The sequence below is a fragment of the Equus przewalskii genome, chromosome 15 (assembly GCF_037783145.1).
Source record: "Equus przewalskii isolate Varuska chromosome 15, EquPr2, whole genome shotgun sequence".
NCBI lineage: Eukaryota > Metazoa > Chordata > Mammalia > Perissodactyla > Equidae > Equus > Equus przewalskii.
This window is the reverse complement of record NC_091845.1, coordinates 39,168,702-39,189,702: the sequence shown is the minus strand read 5'-3', so window position 1 is coordinate 39,189,702 and position 21,001 is coordinate 39,168,702. Positions and strand designations below refer to the sequence as shown.

The following is a 21,001-nucleotide window of genomic DNA, read 5'->3' as shown; positions in this document are numbered from 1 at the left end:
GTGTTAGAGTAGGGTGAGAGTAGAGCTGTTGGCTGTTCTCAGATAAGAAAATGACATGATACCACCAGAGGGAAGCTGAAAATAAAGCTCTAAATACTCACTCTAAATCCTCTGATAAGCTAGAGGGGAAGCAGAGCCCACAGGGCTGTTCCCAGCCCAAGGGTGGTCCCCAGGCAGTGCAGAACAGGCAGTCCAGAGGAGGCAACTGTTCAGGAGCTGAATCTCAGTAGAACAGAAGAAACCCCACTGTGGAAGCAAGTCCATTTCTATTGCAGGCACTCTTGTCATTGTGGGGGGGTTATTGACCTTGGCAGTTTTATTTCAGATTTGGATCTGGGATGCAGAAAGCAAGACTCCCAGTGGTGTACATAGTGATGTTCATGTTTCTTAGCTAGCCTCCTCATGTAGAGTGTCTGAAGCACAGAAACATTATAATCATAAGAGATTATGGGTGACTGGATTAAGATTATTTATATTTTGTATGTTTATATTTAAAATGTTTACTCTGTGTGAGATCCTTTTCTAAGTGCTTTACATGCGTTAGCTCACTTAATCTATGTTTTTAATTGGAAAAAGTTAAACAAAGGTATTTGATCTAGGAAGTGTTTAAGATTAAATACTGACTATTAAGCAGCCTTACGGGACAGGCTAGTATATGGACCATGAAGGACCTATCAACTGGCACTCAGTGGGCAGGCCCTGTCAGTGCTAGGTTTCAGTTATTCATTCATTCATTCAGCAGATGTTTTTGAGTCACTGTCATGTCCTGGGCACTGTGCTAGGCCCCAGAGAGGGATCTGGTTATAGATGAGACAGATATGGGCCCTACCTCTGCCCCAACCACGCTCTGCCCCGACCACGCAAAAGAGGGAGGAGAAGTGAAGATTATTTCCCCTCTAGGTATTTTTCTGAAGAAAGTGTCGTTTGGAGAGGCTGAAGGTCCTGCCTCTGGCAAGTGATCGTGGGCAGTTGGTGTGCCTCTGATTCATCATAAGAGGGAGTGGGGAGCTAGGCCCATCTCAGAGGGTGATGTGAGCGATCAGGGAGAGGACCTTGGAGAGCCTGGTAGGCAGTTCTACATTATATTCAAAGCCAAACACGTTTGGTCACACACAGATGTGTCTGTGACATATTGAGCCATTTCCTGGCCCTGCTGCCATGCCTTAGGTGATCCTGGTGGGGCCTGTGAGATCTGGTTTCAGGGACTGGTCAAAGTGAACCTTGGGAGCCCTTTGGTTTGGTGATGATTTGGATAAGGGTGTGTGGAGGGCTTTAGGGGATAACTGAGGAAGCTTCAGGAAGAGGTGGGCGGGGGATTAGAGAAAGTGAACTTTGGAAAGGGGAGAGAGGGAGAAGATAGCTCACATTGAGTGGAGGAACGTTGCTGCGTTTGCTCTGTTAATCTCCAAATTGGCTGGAGGAGGTAGGAGGCAAGGGGTTACTGTCTGGGCACAGCCAGTGGTGAGCACTAGAGACCACTGTGGGGTGAAGTTGGCTAGCAGTAGGGTTTGTAGATGGGTACAGAGACTCTGGCTAGCCCTGAGATGATGGAGTTATGTCAGCATAGATAGAGCCAGAACAGAAACTGAGGCAGTGAGGTTGGACTAGCCCAGAGTTGAGGAATGGTGGAGCTTGAAAGACAGTTCTGGTGTACTTTACCAGGGGAGCAAGTTAAAGTCCTTCAGGGTGTGGGAGTCAGGAAAATCTGCAGCGGAGGGAGCAAGGACTGGAGGGGACATGTTGGAATTTTGGGGTACCCTATTAGAAAACCACACACACCTTTACTCTATCCCTGGGAACCAGTTGAGAGATGGATAAAGGGACCGTGCAGGTGGCTACAATAACGGCTTAATAACCAGTGGGGCTATTGGAGATGGTAGGATCTGGGTGAGAAGCCACTGGGGGGTAATGCTGAACCTCAGAATTAGAGATACTCACCCGGTTGCCTGTGGGGCCATCCTCTCTGTTCACCCTTCCTAGTGGGGTTCTCTTTCTGCATGTGCTGCTTTGGCAAGTCTCCTCGCTCTTCCAGGGCTGGTTTTATGTTTACTTCATCTTATTTTTTTTAAATATATTTTTAAACTTTACTAGTATAAAATAAAACAAAAATAGAGAAAACAAGACCCACCCCCCCAAAAAAAGTATAGCTTGGTGAATTATAAGGTCAAGAAATAAAGCTTTGCTGGCCCCAGCAGAGATGTCTCCATAGGCCCCATCCCTGCCACAGGCCCCTGTCCTCCCTTCCAAAGGTGACCCCCAGTCTGTCTGTGTGTATTCATTTCCTCTTCATGGTTTTATCTCCCACATGTGTATCTTATGCACTGTGGTTTAATTTTGTCCATTTTTAAAACTTTGGGGGCCGGCCCCATGGCTGAGAGGTGAGTTTGCGTGCTCTGCTGCGGTGTCCCAGAGTTTCACTGGTTCGGATCCTGGGCTTGGACATGGCACCGCTCGTCAGGCCGTGCTGAGGCAGCGTCCCACATGCCACAACTAGAAGGACCCACAACTAAAAATATACACCTATGTACCCGGGGGCTTTGGGAGAAAAAGAAAAAACAAAATATTTAAAACTTGGTATATCTTTTAGGTCTCTTTAATCTACAGTTTCCCTCTCTTTCCCTTTTCCTTATGATTATTTGCTGAAGAAACTGGGCCCTTAGACTTGTGGAGTCCAGTCTAGATAGTCCAGATTTAGCAGATTGTGTCTCAGGGTACGGTTCAACATGCTCTTCTCTGAATTTCCTGTGAATCAGCAGCTGGATCCTAAGGCTTGATCAGCTTCAGGTTCGGTCCCTTTGGCAAGGCTGGGGTGGTTTGGGTCTTTCCTCAGGAGTGCTACTTTCCTCTTGTCCCACGCTTTGCTCATAGGAGGTACCTAGAGCACCACTTTTATGGGAGGACGATGGGGCTCAGAAGAGGCCAGGCCCAGCTCAGCTTCCCTGGCTCTGTAGTCCTTGTCAAGCCAGTCTTTCCAGCATGAGTGTGACAGAGTATTGCAAGAGGAAAACCCTGGGCATCTTCTCTGGCCTAATTTACCAAGATGGGTTCACAACACTGTCGCCTTCTTAGGCCCCCTCTTCTTTCTTCCTGTTGCGCTTTCCTAACTCTCAGCTCCCCTGCCTTTCGTTGTCTGTCCCCCATCTTGTCCCTTTTCTTCAGCTTTCCTCTCTTTCTTTCTCCCTCTGTTTATAGAGGGTTCGGAAGGGGAAACGGTTGTTCGGGCTTAGGAGAGGGATTCTCATCCTGCTTGATTGCTCACTCTCTGGGAGACTGTGGAATCCTCGGTTTACCTGTCTGTAAAATGAAGGTCTTGATCCTGATAAATGGTTGCCTCAAACTCAGTCCTATGAATATTCTGTTTTACAGATTTTCTCTGTGTTTGAAAACTATTTTAGAGGATTTCCCTGCTTCTCCGTGCAGGGCCAGCACCAGCAGAAGGATATGGAGAAATGGATATGGCTTAGAGAGCAGCCAGAATCTCGTCTCTCCCTGTATCTGTGCTATCAGGCCGGGTAGGCTGGGTGAATAGTGGAAGGCTCTGTGGGCTGTGGTCATGGCCTCACCTGCTGGTCTCAAGCTCTGGATACAGAGACTTACCTTACAGGATAGAGAAGTGTCAGCTGCCATTGCTGCTACCATGCTGGCAAGTGGCTGAAGATGTGGGCAACTACCTGGAGGACTAGGGAGTGTTGCTTCAGTATGAGAGTAGGCTCAGGCTCCAGACCCAGGAACTTGTCAGCTGGTCCTGGCTTTCTTGTGTGCAGGCCCCATCCAGCTTACCCAGAATTTGATGGGCAGCCCAAGCCTGTATCTGGTGTGAGGGCGACTCTGTGCTCACCTCAGAGACAGAGCTGCTATCTGATCAACTGTTGCTGTGAGGATGTGGAGGTAAAGGGCTGTGCTCTTGACTGGCCTGTACTTTGTATATCTTGAGCCCATTGTCCTTCAGGTGGGAATTGCCCCTGAGAGGAGGTGTCATGTGATGTACCAGGATTTATCTGGCCTTTCCCTAGTGCTGGGACACTTTAACATATGCCTGTGTTCTTTTTGTTTGTTTTGCTATTTCACACCTTTAAAATTTCATTTATTTTATACTTAAATAATTTTGAGGCCAAGTAAATTCAGATTTTTGCATCCTGTGTGTGTACCAAGGTTGCTTAGGCTTAAGGAGGTAGACCAGGTTTAGTTTTCTTTTGAGTTTTTTGTTTCAACTTTTCTGAGGGTTCCCCTTCTGGGTCAAGAATGTAAGGAATTTCAGAGTCAGGGAGGCATGGGCTGTGCTGGAGGAAGGGCTGGAGAGGCTGCCGGGCCCTGCTTAGGAGCTTCCTGTAGGAGTGTGTCTCCGGCGGCCAGCAGCAGGCCTGGTGGTGAGGGGAGAGCTCAGTCTTCTATATGAGCAATCTATACCACTACATGTAAATGTGAATTAATCAGAATTTGGTAAGGTCAAGACCACACCCATAGCTAGTTGCTGAGGTGGTGGAGCAGGAGTTATAGCCATGTTTTCTGGTGTTGGCTGCTCTGCTGTTCTTTGGTGTTTGTGGATCAGCTAGCAGTGAAGGTCCTTAGAGGGAGTCCCTGCTTTTACCTCAGGTGTTGGCAGGTAGCAGGCTCAACCAAAATTATCCCAGGCCAGAGCTCACTTTTCTCCTTGTTCAGGCTTTGAATTTCTACTCTTTTATAGATAAAGATGTTTCACTGGATCTCTTGGTAACTAGTAGTGTTTGATTTTTTTTTTTGATGTCACTATTTTTAAAAAATTGAAGCATAATTTACATGTAGCAAAATGCATAAATGATAAATGTACAGCTCAACCCATTTTTATGAATGTGTATACCTCTCAGATCCAGATGTAGAACATTTCTGGAAGTTTCTGTTGTGCCGTTCCCAATCAGCATCTCCCCAAAGGTAACTACTCTTCTGACCTCTGTCCTTGAGCTTAGTTTTGCTGCTCTTGACCTTCATGTAAGTGGAATGACTGAGTGTATGTACTCTCTTTTGTCTGTCTTTTCTTATTGAACATTTGGTCTCTACATCTGTGTGGTTCTATATAGCAGTTCTCTTTTATTGTTATATAGTATTTCACATATGAATATACCACAATTTACTGCTTTTCCTATTGGTGGAATTTAAGTTTCCAGTTTTTGACTCGTGAATACTACTGATATGAATGCTCTTGCCCTTGTCTTCTGGGTATATACTTAAGAGTGAATTGCTGAATATATTTGATGTTTTACTTACTGGGAATTTTATTTTTATGGCTCTTGTTGTGTTTCATTTTTGAACTTTTTATTATGGAGAATTTTAAGTATACTGAAAGACAGAATAGTACAATGAATCTTGTATACCTATCACCAGCCCCAACAACCATCAACCAGTGGCCAGTCTTGCCCCATTCACACTCCCAACCATTGCCCCACCTACACCACATTATCTTGAAGCAAATATCAAGACGTCTTGTCATCCATCAATAGTTCAGTATGTATCTCTAGACGATACCATAACCACATCTGCTGAAGGCCTTCACGTTCCTTCTCCTGGTTCTGATGTTCTTTGGAGTTTCGTATCATGGTCCTCATGGTGGAGTGTGGCTCCCAGTCCCTGTTACTCCTCATCTTGGTGGAGTTGCCTGGGTCAGCTGGTTTTTCCAGGCAGCCTTTGAACCAGGAATTAGCATGGTATAGAGTTGGGAGGGTCGTCTTAGGACTTTGGAATGTTAGTCACTGTTGTGGGCATCACTTTTAGTTGGGTTAATTTTTCACATGCACAAGTTAGGCTGATCTAAGAGAAAGATGAGAACTGGACTGGTGAGTACTTCTGTGCTTAGGTACATGACTGCCTTCCCAAATGGCTGCACTGGCCTGGGACAGGTGATTCTTTCCCCAACGTCCCAAGAATCTGGAGGGTGTGACCTCCAGGATGATGGGCTTCAGCTCCCCCCTCTTTTGAAGGGCAACAGGCAGCAAACTTAGATTTGGAAATATGATTTAGAAAAGGTTGGTCTTTTTCAGAGCAGTGAGACTACAGTATGAAGATTAGACTTGAGAGCTCAGAAATACTCTAGCTTCCCTCTCCTGTCCTTGTGCTTAGCACTTGTAGCTCTCTTCCCTCTGCCCTGCCCCAGAATTGTTCTGTGGTAGTCCAGGAGCTGCCCTGGTCCAGAGGAAGCAAAAATAGGAGCAAAGAGCATCACAGATACCTTATTAGCCCATAAATTCTCCATAGAAGTTTTTCTCTGAGGTAGTCAAATTTGACTGGAAAAACATAGCAACATGTTTTGATTCATTAGTCGTCTAGATGTTCACCCTCCCATATTCTCCTGCTGGCTAATAACTATGATGAAGTACCATTACTTTCAGCTTGAATTTATGACACCTGCTGCCCACCATGCCCATTAATCAAGCAATGTGAGAGGGGCAAACTGTTATCTTATGCTGTTTCAACCTGTCCCACCTTCCTTCCTCTTCCATCTCATGTTATTAATGAAGGAGTTTGGCAATAACTCAATTTTAGTGAAAGTAAGGGAAAAACTCACTCATATCTTTAAGTGGGAATTTAAATTCAAGGGCATTTTGCCAATGTCTATCAATTCTAATGTGTATAACCTTTGACCCAGCAGTTCCGCATTTAGGATTTTATCCTCAAATTTCCTTCCAGAAGAATGCAAGGATGAGAGTGAGAGAATGTCTTTCAGAGCAAAACACATTGGGATACTTAGATGCTTAAATGTGCCACGACAGGGCTGGCCCAGTGGCTGAGTGGTGAAAGTTCCTCGTGCTTTGCTTTGGTGGCCCAGGTTCGTGGGTTCAGATCCTGGGTAAGGTGGGTATGGACCTGCTCCACGTGTCAGCCATGCTGTGGAGGCATCCCACATACAAAAGTAAAGGAGGACTGGCACAGATGTTAGTTCAGGGCTAATCTTCCTCAAGCAAAAGAAAAAAAATGAGGAAGATTGGCAGTGGATGTTGGCTCAGGGCAAATTTTCCTCACCAAAAAATTAAATAAAGAAATAAATAAATGTGCCACAAAAAGCAGGAGCAAGTGAAGAGGTGGATCCATCTGCTGGGGCTGAGCTCTCCCAGTTCTAGTAAATTTTAAAAAGGAAGAATTATGAAGTGTATGATTCCATTTGAGTTTTAAGAATGAAATAAAAAGAGTCGTACTTCTTTATGTGTGTGGATACATTAAGTGTGTCATTTGTGGAGAGCTGTAGAAGAAACCCAGCTTGCTCACATGAGGAACTGGGAAGGAAACCTACTTTTAGCTTGTGCCCTAGTGTGTTATTGGAATTTGTTTTACCTTCCTGTGAGTTACTTTTTTTTTTCCCTGAAGATTTGCCCTGAGCTTACATCTGTTGCCAGTCTTCCTCTTTTTGCTTGAGAAAGATTTTGCTTGAGAAAGAATCTTCCTCTGTTTTTTGTATGTGGGTCACTGCCACAGCATGGCTGCTGACAAGTGATGTAGGTCTGCTCCCAGAACTGAATCCAGGCTGCTGAAGCGGAGTGTGCCAAACTTAACCACTAGGCCAGGGGGCTGGCCTCCTGTGAATTACTTTTATTGCATTAAGTCTAAAGGTAAGGACAAGACAACTAGTGGTGTCATTGTGAGGCTGGTTGTGCATTTTCTGAATCATGACCAGGAATTGTTACTGGGGAGTCTAATAACTGGGAAAAACTGGATTCAGCTTGTCCAGATCTTTCATTTAGCTCTGGGACCTATGAAGTTGGTGATGGTCTGGTTGGCGAAGGCTCCTATGAAGGGAAGATGAAACTGTTTTTGTTTGTGTGTGTGTGAGGAAGATTGGCCCTGAGCTAACATCTGTCGCCAATCCTCCTCTTCTTGCTTGAGGAAGATTGTTGCTGAGCTAACATCTGTGGCAATCTTCCTGTATTTTTTATGTGGGATGCTGCCACAGTGTGGCTTGACAAGCGGTGCTAGGTCCATGCTCAGGATCCGAACCTGTGAACCCTGGGCCACTGAAGCTGAACGCACAAAGTTAACCACTATGCCACCGGGCTGGCCAAGATGAAACTATTTTTAATTTTAAGCAAACATAGCCCAATGTAGTAATTTCAAGTCCCAGTGTAACATTTTCTTCTATTATAACCCAAGTATTTTAAAACAAATAAACAAAGTCCTTTTTTGTATATTTTTTGTTTGTAGTGCTTCTGGAGGAAAATGCATTTGAATTTCCCCTCAGAAACTTAGAGGGCTTGGAGGTCTGCCTGGTGGGCTCTGTGTTTTGAATTATGCATTCTGGAGATTTCCTGCCTGGAACCTGGAATGCTATTGGACAAAGTTGCTGGGTGTGAGGTAAATGGTGGGGTTAGGGTTACATAGGCTGTCACGGTTTACAGAGCTCATTTGCTGACTTTGCCTCACAACTGTTGATGACTATCCCTGCTTCGCCAGGGAGGAACTAAGGTCCTGAGAGGGGAGGTAGACCGTGCTCCACATTCCTTTTTCTTACCACTTATTTTCTTTCCATTTCATATACCTTGTATTTTTATAATTTGTAATTTTTTTTTTAAAGATTTTATTTTTCCTTTTTCTCCCCAAAGCCCCCGGTACATAGTTGCATATCTTTAGTTGTGGGTCCTTCTAGTTGTGGCATGTGGGATGCTGCCTCAGCATGGCTTGATGAGCAGTGCCATGTCCACGCCCAGGATCCGAACCGGCAAAACCCTGGGCTGCCGAAGTTGAGCGTGTGAACTTAACCACTCGGCCACGGGGCTGGCCCCGCTAGTTCTTGGTATTTGTTATAAGTGGAACAAATGAACACATGATATTTGCAGAGTAAGATGGACTTTAGCAACAAAATAAAAGAAGGCCTTGCCTGCTCAAAAAGAATTTATTTCTATTTAATTGGTAGGGAAATTATCAGAACCACTGAGCTGATTTCTAAAGAGGAAGGATATACCTCGGGCCAGCCTGGTGGCGCAGTGGTTAAGTTCGCACGTTCTGCTTGCGGCCCAGGGTTCGCTGGTTCGGATCCCGGGTGCAGACATGGCACCACTCATCAAGCCATGCTATGGCAGGCATCCCACATATAAAGTAGAGGAAGATGGGCACGGATGTTAGCTCAGGGCCAGTCTTCCTCAGCAAAAAGAGGAGGATTGGCAGCAGATGTTAGCTCGGGGCTGATCTTCCTCAAAAAAAAAGGATATACCTGAATATTGATGCCAGGGACCCTTGCCTCGGGCAGTGAACTGCCTGAAACCCAGCTCCATAAAGCCCAGTACCCATGACTCTGTTGTCAGAGCTTTGAAGTAATGGGACAGTGTCCTTCGAGGCAATGGAGCAGATGTGCTTTGGTGTTTAAGGTGGTCTTTGACATAGTTCTCCCGTAGGTGGGTGTCATTGTCATGGGAAGACTTGGACTGACCTCTGTCCTCCCTGTGCCGTCATTAGACTTTGGGCAAATCAAGTCTGGCCCCTGCTCTCACTATTCTGAGAATTTATTGAAGAAGGAAAGGTATAATCGAGGGCTGAGTTGGGCAAATTTCCCGAGGAAGCTGCATTTAGGGGACAGAAACCTGGAGGGTGAGAGGGAGTTAGAAAAAAACTCCATTTAACAAATGCTTATGAGTACTTTTTGTTTGTGCCAGGCAGTGAGTGTGGACCTGATCCATGGGCAGCTGTCATGAGCTGCCTGGAATGCGAGAGCCATGTGATGGCAGTTGTGGCTCAAGCAAGTTAATCTGGTGAACTGGGCTTCAAGACCTGGGTCTGCCTCTTACTTGGTGTGGACCTCAGTTTTTTCATGTCATAAAAGAGATATAAGCTTTTCACCAGGGTCACTGTGCTATCCAGGGTGACATGCCAATCTTAAGGCATTGCAGCATCCAGAACGTGATGCTCCTCATTATGGCAGTTCAGTGCAGGGTAAACCATAGTCATTGCAAGAGGCAGTCTTTTTTTTTTTTTCTCCTGAGGAGATTGGCCCTGAGCTAACATCTGTTGCCAATCTTCCTCTTTTTTTTTCTCCCCAAAGCCACAGTGCATAGTTGTATATGTATCCTAGTTGTAGGTCATTCTGGTTTCACTATGTGGGATGCTGCCACACCATGGCTTGATGAGCAGTACTTAGGTCCATGCCCAGGATCCGAACCAGTGAACCCTGGGCCACCGAAATAGAAGGGGCAAATTTAACCACTCTGCCACAGGGCTGACCCCAAGAGGCAGTCTTTACAGAGTACTTCGTGCAGGCACTGGCCTGAATGGCTAACGTATCACTTTCAGTTCATCCTGACAGTGGCTATGTGAGGTCAGTGTCAGCATGGTCCCCATTCCACTGATGAGAAAACGGGCTCAAACAGCACGTGGAGGCTAACTTCAGGTACTGGGGCTCATGCCACAGAAGCAGAGTGGAGCCAGGGACTGCTGCAGCCTTTGTGACCCTTGAGGACGGGTGGAGCCAGGTATACAGGAGGGAGAACAACTCTAATACCACTCCCGGGTGTTCCATGAGGTGCCAATGCTGCCTCTGAGCAGCATTGATATGTTTTGTGAGGGGGCAAAGATATTTGGGAGAAACTTTTCAGAGGATGTGGAATTATGGGTCTGAGGCTTCAGTGAGAATTTCAATGCAGGAGTCCTTGCCCTAGTGAGGATTGTTCAGGTGTGTTGGGTCAAGAGTAACTCTGCATTTTCTGAGCCCTTTTCCTCAGCTGCACCAGTTTTCAATTCCTTCAGTACCTGCTTTCCATGTGGTCTGGGCCCCAAACCATACTATCTTACCTCCGGTTCTGTTTCATAGCTGCTGTGTTTTTAGAGCATAGTCTCTAGTCTTTAGGACTAGGCTCCCCATCCTCTCCTGAGAGACTGCCCTTCCTTCACCATTCCAGGAGTACTTTTCCTTCTATCCAACTCTAAGAACAAGCGTTTTCATTTTTGTAGTGTTCATTTGTGAAGAGATTGAAACACAGATGGAATGGAGTTGGAATTAAAGAACCCATAGGGGAAAGTAGCGTGGTGTCTGATACTGAGTAGATAGTCAAAATATCAAGGAAATGTAATTCCTATTGTGTGTTTCTTTGTTAGTTCAAGTTGTTTGTGGAAAAAGAAAAGTAGTTATTGCAGAAGCGAATAGTAGGTGTTTCTGTGATACTTATCCAGTGTTTTTTATCCAAAGAGTGAAACACCAAGTATCATTATCTAATTTGCCATTTGCCCAAGTTATCTCTGTTCATGTTGTTGATTATTATTGTATCTGGTGTTATTTCATTCCATATTTGCCTAGAAAGCAAGGTTTCTGAGAACAGACTTAGATTTATAAAATAATTATTAAAAGAAATCCTATTGGCCAAAAAAATTGCTCTTGCTCCATTGCACGTGCTGTCACTCTGCTCTCTGGAGTGCTAGGACCTCTGATAGTCACTGACCTCTTGCCTGTCTCATATCCAGAGGACAGCCATACCTGAGGTTGTGTTGGGCAGGAGCACCGCTTTCCTGTTTAGGGATAGATGAAGTTAGAACATGTTCATTCTCCGTCAGAATGTTTTGCAAGTGCTTCCCTTAAAGCCTACTCTGTCCAGGCCAATAATTGCTGAGCACTAACCACTTATAGGCCTTGGTGCCCAGGTGCTACACTCAGTGCTATGGAGTCATCCAAGAGGACGTGAGCCATGAGAAAGTAACCAGTACCAGACACATGCACACTGGTCCTGTGTAAGATGCTTGCTGAGTCTTAGATGTTCATGGAAGTTGAGGCCCTGTTACTTCCTTGGCCCTGTGGTCAGTGTCAAATTCAATACTTAGTAGTTAGTCTATAAAAGCAAAAGATAGCTGAGATGCCTGGATGCATTGCAAGTGATCTGAAAAAAAGATTTGCAAACTTTAAATTAGCTGCCTTTGGATTAGCTGCGTTGTTTACAGGGTCAACCCTCTGAGAAGCTGCTTAAGTTTGCAGCTGCACTACTCCTTGGGGTGTGAGAGGTGGAAACTCTGGTGTCAAGAGATGACTTCCTGCTTCTTAGCGCTTCTGTAAGTAAAGAGCTTAAATGACTTTCTGAGGTGTCTGTGGTTTGTGAGTTTATAAAGAACTTGATTAAAAAACAAAAACAAAACTCCAGTTCTGTAGATAAATGCTTCTGATAACTGGTGAATTTGCTATATTTTTAGTTCTTTGTCCCAGAGAAATCTGGATTTTCCTTTAATTGTTTGCTGAATATAGCAAGTAATACTCTATGGCTGGCAGAGGACTGGAGGGCTGCTCCCTCCCTTGAGATAAGAAGCATTTCTGAGGCGCCCATGGCTCCATGTTTGCTCCCCCTCCAGTTCTGAGGCAGGTTGATGGGTGGAACACCTCCTTGGGTTGTAGCCAAGAGTGAGATCCCGGAAGGGACCCTACAGAGGGATCTATAGAGAGAGTGAGGACTACGGTTTTTGTGGCCATTTTTCTCAACCAGTTAAAAAATATGTCAAGGTCAGAATGTCTTGGCTGCCTTAGGATGAGCAATTTGGCAAAGCTGTAGAGGGCACTCTCCCCAGAACTTGTTGGTTTCTGCCCTGACTTGTCTCTGCATCTCCTGTACTCCCCCTATACAGAAGGGATACTCTCTCTGTATCCCTTGATACCGAAATCTTATCAAGGGATAACTAGGTGAAGGGACAAGTGTAGGGAGAGAGGCCAAATCCTGTTTATCAATCAAACCAGGGCAGTTTAGTCTGAGAAGACAGAATCATAGCTCCATCTAGTTTACTCACGTTCTGTCTTTTGCCTGTGACCTCTCTGCCTTTTCTTCTTACTGACCATTTAGTTCTGAGAGAGAGGGCAGTAGCTATCCCCATGGCTTTGTAAGGGACCAGCCTATTGGGAGGACTATGTTGCCATGAAATCCCTCACAGTGTCATCTTTATCCCTGCATGAGATAAATGCAAGGAGGAGGTTCCTGACTCTTGTTTATGTCTGTTCTTAAGACCACAGAACCTTTAAGATTCGTTGGACTGGTATACAAGAAGACGACATAAAATAAATTTTCCATTTACAAAAGAGATCCTTTAAGTAGTTAGCTCCCAGCATAAACGATTTACATGGAGACTGGGAAGGGCAGAGTCCCTATGTACTCATGTTAGAAGCCAGTTGAAGATTCATGGGAAATGAAGATAAAGTATCTGAAGAATTAAGCTGTGGGCTGGTGGGATCTCTGTCCTCTTGGACTGTGAAGTCCATCTGTGCCTGACAGTGGTCTAGGTTGGAGATTAAGGAGATCCTAGCTCTGTTTGGAAGAAGTAAACAACACCTTTCATGTATCAGTACGTTCTGGCCACCACTGAAAAGTATGTTGTAGCTGCTACTTTCTCCCCACTACTTGGGAATATGTAAATTATGGCTGCACCCTTTTGATAAGACGGACAATCTCTTGCTTTTGTCCTTCCCTTATCCCTTTTTGCTTTTAACTTTTAATCCTTGGGTTCCAAAATGCAGGAATTAATTTCCAAATAATTACTACTGAGTGGAAACCCACTTTTTCCTTTGTGCTAAGGGAATGATCAAAGCCTGCAGAAGGAGGTAGAGGCAGTGGGATGTGAGGTCAAGGGGGTCTTCAAGTATTTTTTCAGTTGTATTAAACTGGGTGTAAATCCATCTTACTTGGTGTAGAGGTGCCTGAACTGGACACATTTCTCTAAATCTGTCCTGTGGTCCAAGGAGCACCCTAGCATCCTCTGCTGAGGAAGGCCAGCAATGCAGGAGCTGACGGGATCTGGCCCAGGAACTTTGCCTTCACTAGTTCGCTGAGAACTGTGCTCTCAGATGCCACTCCAGGCAAGCCTGATTTCAAAGTTGGGCATGGCAGGCATCCTTGTTCTGTACAGCATTGGCCTTGCCCACTGCTTTGCCTGATTGTAGAGTGGCTGTGGCTGTGCAGAACAGGGGTTCCAAAAGTCCGTAAGGCCATCTTTTGGCTGTTTTGCTCCAGCCTTTAGAAGCATACCCCTAAAACCTACTGGAGAAATTTGTAATTATTTAGATTTTGTAGCTGTGGCAAAGCTGAGGTAGGTAGAAGGGCCGATTAGAGCCGCGTGTGGGAGGGAAGAAATTCTGCTAGCAAGACAGTCTGAGCAAAGGGAGTAAGTGCTAGTTGTGTCTTGTCCTTTTATAAGCAAAGTTTGTTGATTTGGCAATTTCTGGCATGGTTGAAATGTTGATGGGCGAGCCTTAAGAATGTGGCCCAAAACAGGTCACAACTTTAAACACTGAAGGTTGAGGTATTTGCCTGGATAAACATTTGGTACAGTGGCATCTTACAGTGAAGGTACAAGGACTCCCAGTCAACAGGGGCCAGAATACCCCTGTTTGGCTTCTGAGGCCTATATTGTGAGGCTGCTGGCAGTGCCAAGGGCTGTGGTAAGGGGGGACCTGAGTAGGGAGCTGGGGGTGGCTGGGGCTAGTCTGGTATTTCGCCTCACTCCTCTCTTTGGAGTCTGATTAGCCAATTAGGTCAGGAAGACCAGCAGTCAGCACATTTTTCTAAATGTAATTCATTGAAGTCAGATTAGCATTGAAGTCAGTTTTGAGCTATGGCACATATTTTTAATCTGTTGTAGTAGAATGGAAAAGATATCAGATAGCTCAGGTTTTGACTTCAAAGTGTGAAATCAGGTGATTACTGCTTTTGTGCTTGGTGAATCATTTCGGGCATTTAGTGGGAACCCTTTACCAATACTCTCATGTCTGCCAAGGGCCTGCTTGGTGCTAGGCATCTATTGGAGGAGAGGGCAGAAGAGCGTATGCTGCCAAGACTGCTTCAGTGGACCTCTTCTCCTTCCTTTTCTCTCTGGCACCCCTCACTATCCAGCCTTGACCTAGACAGACAGTGACCATCCTGCCCTCACAGTGTAGTCCCAACTCTACTCTTGTACTGAGATGAGGAGGGGGTTGGATAGCCAGGGGAAATTTAGGGAGTCAGAAGGCAACTTTTAGTTTCCAGTAAGTGACTACTTGGAAAATGCCTGTTTATAATATATAAGTACTTAGTTTATTACCTCTTGTGTTTTTGATATAGTAATATATGTAAATCTTAATTGAATATTTTTATATGAAATTTAGGAAGACTGCATGCATAGCAAATGAGGTTTCACACCTAGCACAGGGTAGGTAGTCTGTAAGTATGCACTGAAGTGTTAATTATTGTTGGGCTGTCTTGAGATAATTGTAATTTGCTTTAATTGAGTTCTTGGATGCCACGTGGGTAAGTAGATGTGGTAATTCATTCTCACTTGGATTCCGCTGAGTCTGGCCTCTCACCTCTTGCACTTATACCCCCACCCCACCTCCCAATCCAGCTGCTGCAGCCAAATGGACAGTTAGGCCTGGTCCTTGTCTTTGGGCTCAGTTTATCCTTTTCTGTCCTCAGTGCCCTACCTGGGCATCGGTGATTAAAAGGATGGTGATTAAAGGTCCAATGGACCTAAGCCACATAAGTGTTTTTTCTGAAGTCTAATTGATGTGACTCTTGAGTAATGTGGGCTTATTTTTTAATGTTTATTTATAATTGTGGTAAAATATATATATAACATAAAATTTACCATCTTAACCGTTAAAATTTTTTAAAAATTGTGGTAAAACACATATAACATAAAATTTACCATCTTAACTGTTTTTAAGTGTACAGTTCAGTAGTGAGTAATGTTTAACAGGAACATATGGAGTTCAGTGGAGTGTAGAAGGAACTGTTTTTCAGTGAGCTTTCTCACATAAGATGTTAAAAATCTACCCAGGTTGAAAACCACGGTCCAGTGGAGAATGGCCATTAAGCCCTGGGTTTTGAACCTTGTCTTTCTTCTCTTCCTCTAGGACATGTTTGCACCTGAGTGAGTTTGTACCCAGGTGTTAAACCTTTGCTTCCTTCCTGCCTTTGTTGAAAAAGCCAAACCACCATCAGCAGAAACCACTGCCCTTCCTGGACCTCTCCTTTTGGTATCTGTGATAAGTGAGAATTTGCAAGAGTTTTCCAAGTGAGAAAAGTGTTCAAAGTAGCTTTCTGTTTGATACTGTTGTGTAGTGCTTGCTTTTCAGAGGTACTAGTTCTTTTCTCCCACATATTTTTACTTTTAAATCTCTTGCTGTGTGTGTGACCCTCGACTCCTTTGTTGGGTTCCCCAGCTCCCTGATGATGTCTTCATGGGCTGCCTCCACATCTCTGGTGAGATTCTCACAGGCAAGGCCAGGCAGGAATTTGCCTCATGTCAGGGGAACCTCGTCTGCCTCCTGAGCTGTGAGTGATTTTAGGGTGACACCTTCAATCTTTACCAGTGACTTAGCTCAACACCTTCCTCCTTTGAGGCCAAGGAGTTAAAAAGGCCTGTTTTTAACTCAAAGAGAGAAATCTGCCTGTCTTTTTGATATTTGGAGCCCAAATAAACAATGACTTCACACTATTGTTTTCCATTGTGTTGAGTACATCCTGTTGGCCATCAAATTGAACAATTTTAAACTGGTTAACCCTCTAGAAATCTTATATTAATGTTAGACTGACATTTAACATTTAATTTTAACTTCTGAGTGTCTAGCCTTTTGCTAGATGGAACCTAAAGTGGTTGTTTCAGTTAAGATTTTTGCTTTTGACTTTTCCAGATATTGCATTTTCCAGAACCATTTAAAACAGGGACATGTAATTTTATTATTTTAGCTTGGTTTTAAAAAGAAAATCTCATTTTCCTTAAATGTTTTAATTACCATGGCAAATGGTATCAATTTGACAATTTAAGTACTATTTTTAGGTAACATAACTAATTGAGAGTGGGGCTTCCTGGGAGTGGTGGGATGGGCTACCTCTGCCTCATTTTATGTGGTTTATAATGGGTTGAAGCTTACAACTTTTCCTTCATTCTTAGAAAGTAAAAACTAGTAGGGAGCTGTTCTATCAGTGTTTTTAGTTAACATATCTTAACGTTTCATTCTCTGTGTGTTTTTCTGCATATGAGGAAACATTGTTTACTATGAATTGAGTTGGTGCCACATATGCATTTGTTCTGTGCATTTATTGAGTGGAAAGTGTTTATTGACTGAGCCTCCAGCATGCATGGGGCAATCATTAGCTTTGGGCAGGAAACCTGAGTGGAATAGATCTACTGCTCCCCTGGAGATGGGATTCCAGAGAAGTCTTCCAGTTCCCAGGGACCCAAGGCTGTTGCACAGAGTAGAGTCACAAAGCTTTGTGCCTTGTGGGCATATATCCTTCCCACTCTCCCCCATATAAGGCACATCCTTCAGTCATGTATAGATAGGGATTAGTATTGGTTGACAAGAGGGCCAGAAGGATTCTTTCCTACTGAACTCTATCTCAGATGCTTGGGGTCCTCACCTGTCCCTGTATTAATGCTTTTGATTCCCTAGTTGTGTTCCTACTGACTGATCTGGTAAACTTTAAATACATGTGCCTTGAAGGAAGATTTTATGTATTTTGGTGTGTACAAAGGACCATCACCTTTTAAGCATTGCTGAAAACTTAACTTTTTACTTCTGCCCATCAGTGGAGAGTCCCCAGTGTCACAGTTGGAGAAAAGAAGCATTGGCATGGCCATTGGCAGATTCAGGGGGTTGCTGGTTCCACCTACAACTAGCTCTGATTTCTCTGAAGTGAGTCTTAGGGTCTAGGACTCCCTGGGCTTCTCACTCCAGATTGTCATTTCATCATTGAGGGTCCATACCCCAGGAGCCTGGTCGAAGTCCCCTGCTCAGATATTCTTCCTCTACCCCCAGCCAGCTTTCTGCGGAAGTGCTGCTTCGGTGGTGCTATTAGGTGTTGAAAATACACCTGGCCCAGGGAGGGGTGGGATCGGTATCTAGGATACTGTGGGGCTCTCTTCTCTGGTACTGGTGGCTCTTGGGGCAGAAGTGCAGGCTTTTACCAAGAGAAGAGGGAGAGGGCAGCCTGACTGGCTGCTTTGGGGCAGCAGTGTGCCAAAGGGCTCTGCTGTGTCCACACTTTGCAGGCGTTAACACTTTTAAGGTTTCTCTTCCCCCCAGGGGTGGAATGTCTGGGACTAGGGGATGAAACTGCAGCCTGGCAGCTATGCCCATTTTCATACTGTATGCCATGGCTGTTGAGCACGTGTTCAGAATACCAGGGGCTTCACGAAGGCTCTGGGAAGGTCTCTCTTTACAGAGTTGGATTTCACTGGAGTCTGGGACATTGCTGGACCTAGACTTAGTGGTAGGCACTGCACTGGGTTCTGGGACAGAGGAATGAGTTACCCATTCTAACTACCCATTTCTCGGTAGGAGAGTTTCAGCAGCTTTTATCAGCCAGACTGTGGTAAGTTCAGCTGAGACATACTCTTGAGCTGCCCTGAGCGCTTCTGGTATTCCAGAGGGTATAATGTGAGTATGTGTGTGCAGTGTTATAATGGGTGGCTGTGTCAGGAAGACTGGGTGACTCTGGCTGTAATCTTTCTCTGGTTCCTAAGCACTTTCTCCTCCCAGTATATTCTGGCCACAGGCTGTGTGTGACCATGGTTGAGTGTTATCTCTCTTTGGGCCTTGGTCCCTGAAAAATGAGGAGGAGGATCTCTACAGTGCCTCCATCTCTGAGTGATCAAGGGTGTGAGTGTGTATGAGTATGTATAAAAACCTTCCTTAGGGGATGTCCTAATGCAGGTGTGTGGATGCAGCCTGCCAAGTTCCTAGCATGGAGAGATGTGACCCTTGCTTATAGGAAGCCAGCATCAGAAAGACACAAGGCTGCTTTTTGCCAAGTTGCAGAAAGATCTTTCTTCCCAGACCCTGGAAAACCAACACAAAGCAGTTGGAGCTGTGCCCTGGGCATCGCCCGCTTGCTAAATGTGGAGCACTTAGTCATGCCCATGAAATAGATACCCTGTGTCGTCATGTGTCTTCAGATAGCAGACTGAGCTTATGTTCCTGGTAGAACAGGGTGTGTCTCATACTGTTGCTGTTTTCAAATAAGCTGAAACTTTAAAAATGGAGAATAAGATTAGAAAAGTAAAAGATCAGCTAGATCTAATAAGTAGAAACATAAATAAACTAAGGAGTTAAGACATGGAAGAAGCTAAAAAAAAAGTTGTATTCTCCTCGTTCATTCATTAGGTGCATGTCTGGTGCTGTGTGTGTGCTTGGCATACATCAGTGATTGCAGCAGATGTGTCCCTCCCCTTCTATAACTTAGTCTTCCGGGGTGTTAGTTGAGCTGAGCCATTTACTAAATAACAGTTTAAAAGTATAAGAAATGAAAGGGCCATTAAAGGAAGCACTATACAACAGTAAAGAAAGCTCTAACGTTACAATTTAAGATACTATAAAACTCAAGACCTAGAAAAATTTAAAAATTAAGTGATAAACTATAAAAGGGATATGAAAACACAGACAGTTAAGAAACTGGGAGATGTAAAAAGAAACACAGAAAAGAGTTTGAAGAAAAACCTTAAACTTGGGGCACTTTATGGGAGTCTGAGAAGGCCTCCACCCAGAGTGTGAACTCTGGGTGTTGAGGAGTCAGAGGGTTTCCTTCCTTGTCTTTCCTAGTAGAGGACCCTGCAGAAGTCACTAGAAGTTAAGTGGTTCTTGGAACTGATTCCCACAGGACATCAGTTTTAAGTCTGTGGTCATTTGGTGTCCCCCTGGAGAAGTGGCACTTAACACTGCTGGCAAGTCTGTGGTGGGCAAAAGTGACCCAGCCATCTCCCGTTGGCGGGGAGGAGAGGTCCCTATTGAGGAATGGGTCTGAAGTTCTGTGAGAGCTGCCTGGTCACATGAATTTGACCTTGTAGTGAAATAAGGTAATAGAAACAGGAAGGAGGACATTGTTAAACCTGGTATCTGTCTAGCTTTGATGAGAGGGTGGGATCATGCCAAATGATAAAACATCTTCATTAACTTTCGAAGGTAGATGAATTTCAAATCGTTTCTCCTTACTTTTGTAGAGCAGCTCCATGTGTTTTTCTGAGTCTTTAGGGAGCAAGTGTTGTCCTTGGAACTAGGGGTGCGTGCAGACTCTTCTCAGGGGGGCTATGTAAACCTGAGTGACATGGGCACCAAGAGATAGAGGTGGACAGAGATGGGGGTGCTGCATGGGGTAGAGTTGGGACAGGGCAGGAGCCCCAGGGGCTGGGATCTGGATTTTAGATGCCATTCAGAATATGCCAGAAACACACATGAGGACAGGACTTTCCAGTCTTGAGAAGGTGGTAGAAAAGACACAGAGAGGTAAAATAGAGCAGGAGGTGCTGGCCATTTTAGGATTTTTATTTGAGATCACAGGGCTCAGCCAAGCTCTTCACCTTTCATGTGTTTTAAATACTCAGCAGAGAACATAGACTAACATTACACTTAATCTGAGTGTCTGCTGCCCAGCTTTGTCATACCTTAATGTTTTGTATTTTTATAAGATCCTATTTTAGGAAGTAAAGCAGTTATAAGTTTGGAGACCCTTGTGAACCCCTCCTTTTTCCTTTGCCCTCTCTTCCTAGAGTGACCCACGACCCTGAATTTGGTGTTTACCATCGTGGGATAATTTTATTTATTACATACATGTGAATCTATAAACAATTTGTAAACATTTTGTATAAATGATATTAATATCTTTATGCAATGGGCTCTTTCTGCTAAACGTTTTTTGACATTGACTGATTTTGGTTTTTGTAGTTTTAGTTCTTTTTAATTGTCCTACAGAGTTCTATGCCGTGAACGTACTACAACCTGTTGGTGCTTTCTCCAGTTGATAGTGAGGTTGTTTCCAGCTTTCTAGTGTTGCAATGAACCTGCTTGCTCTGACTCTCCATGTATGTTTGCATGTTCCTCTGGGTGTGCCTAGAAGTGGAAAGGCCCAGCTGGGCTGGTGGGTCCAGGTAGTTGGACCAGCCCATACTCCCACCAGTAGCCATGCAGTTCCTTCCCCTCAGTGATGTCACATGTGAACATTTTCGCCTATTCTGATTTATGTGGAAATGTTTTTCATGTTGCTTTAATTTTCTTTTCCCTAATAACTAGTGTGGTCAAGCATCTTTTTGTATGTTTGCTGTTCAGATTTTCTTTTCT

General features: G+C 44.5%; 1 protein-coding gene across 16 annotated transcripts in view; it reads left to right on the top strand.

Annotated features, from left to right (window-relative positions):
* The window catches only part of DAG1 (dystroglycan 1), a 59,295-nt gene that overhangs the window by 11,431 nt on the left and 26,863 nt on the right, over window positions 1-21,001 (top strand). For 4 of the 16 annotated variants that reach the window (XM_070575296.1, XM_070575301.1, XM_070575303.1 and 1 more), the window contains exon 3: window positions 15,800-15,960. The exons of 8 other annotated variants lie outside the window; for them this stretch is intronic. The gene's annotated coding sequence lies outside the window, so the exon portion shown is untranslated. The remainder of the gene's footprint in view (window positions 1-15,799; window positions 15,961-21,001) is intronic. 4 more of the 16 variants (XM_070575295.1, XM_070575299.1, XM_070575302.1 and 1 more) reach the window with 1 other exon arrangement.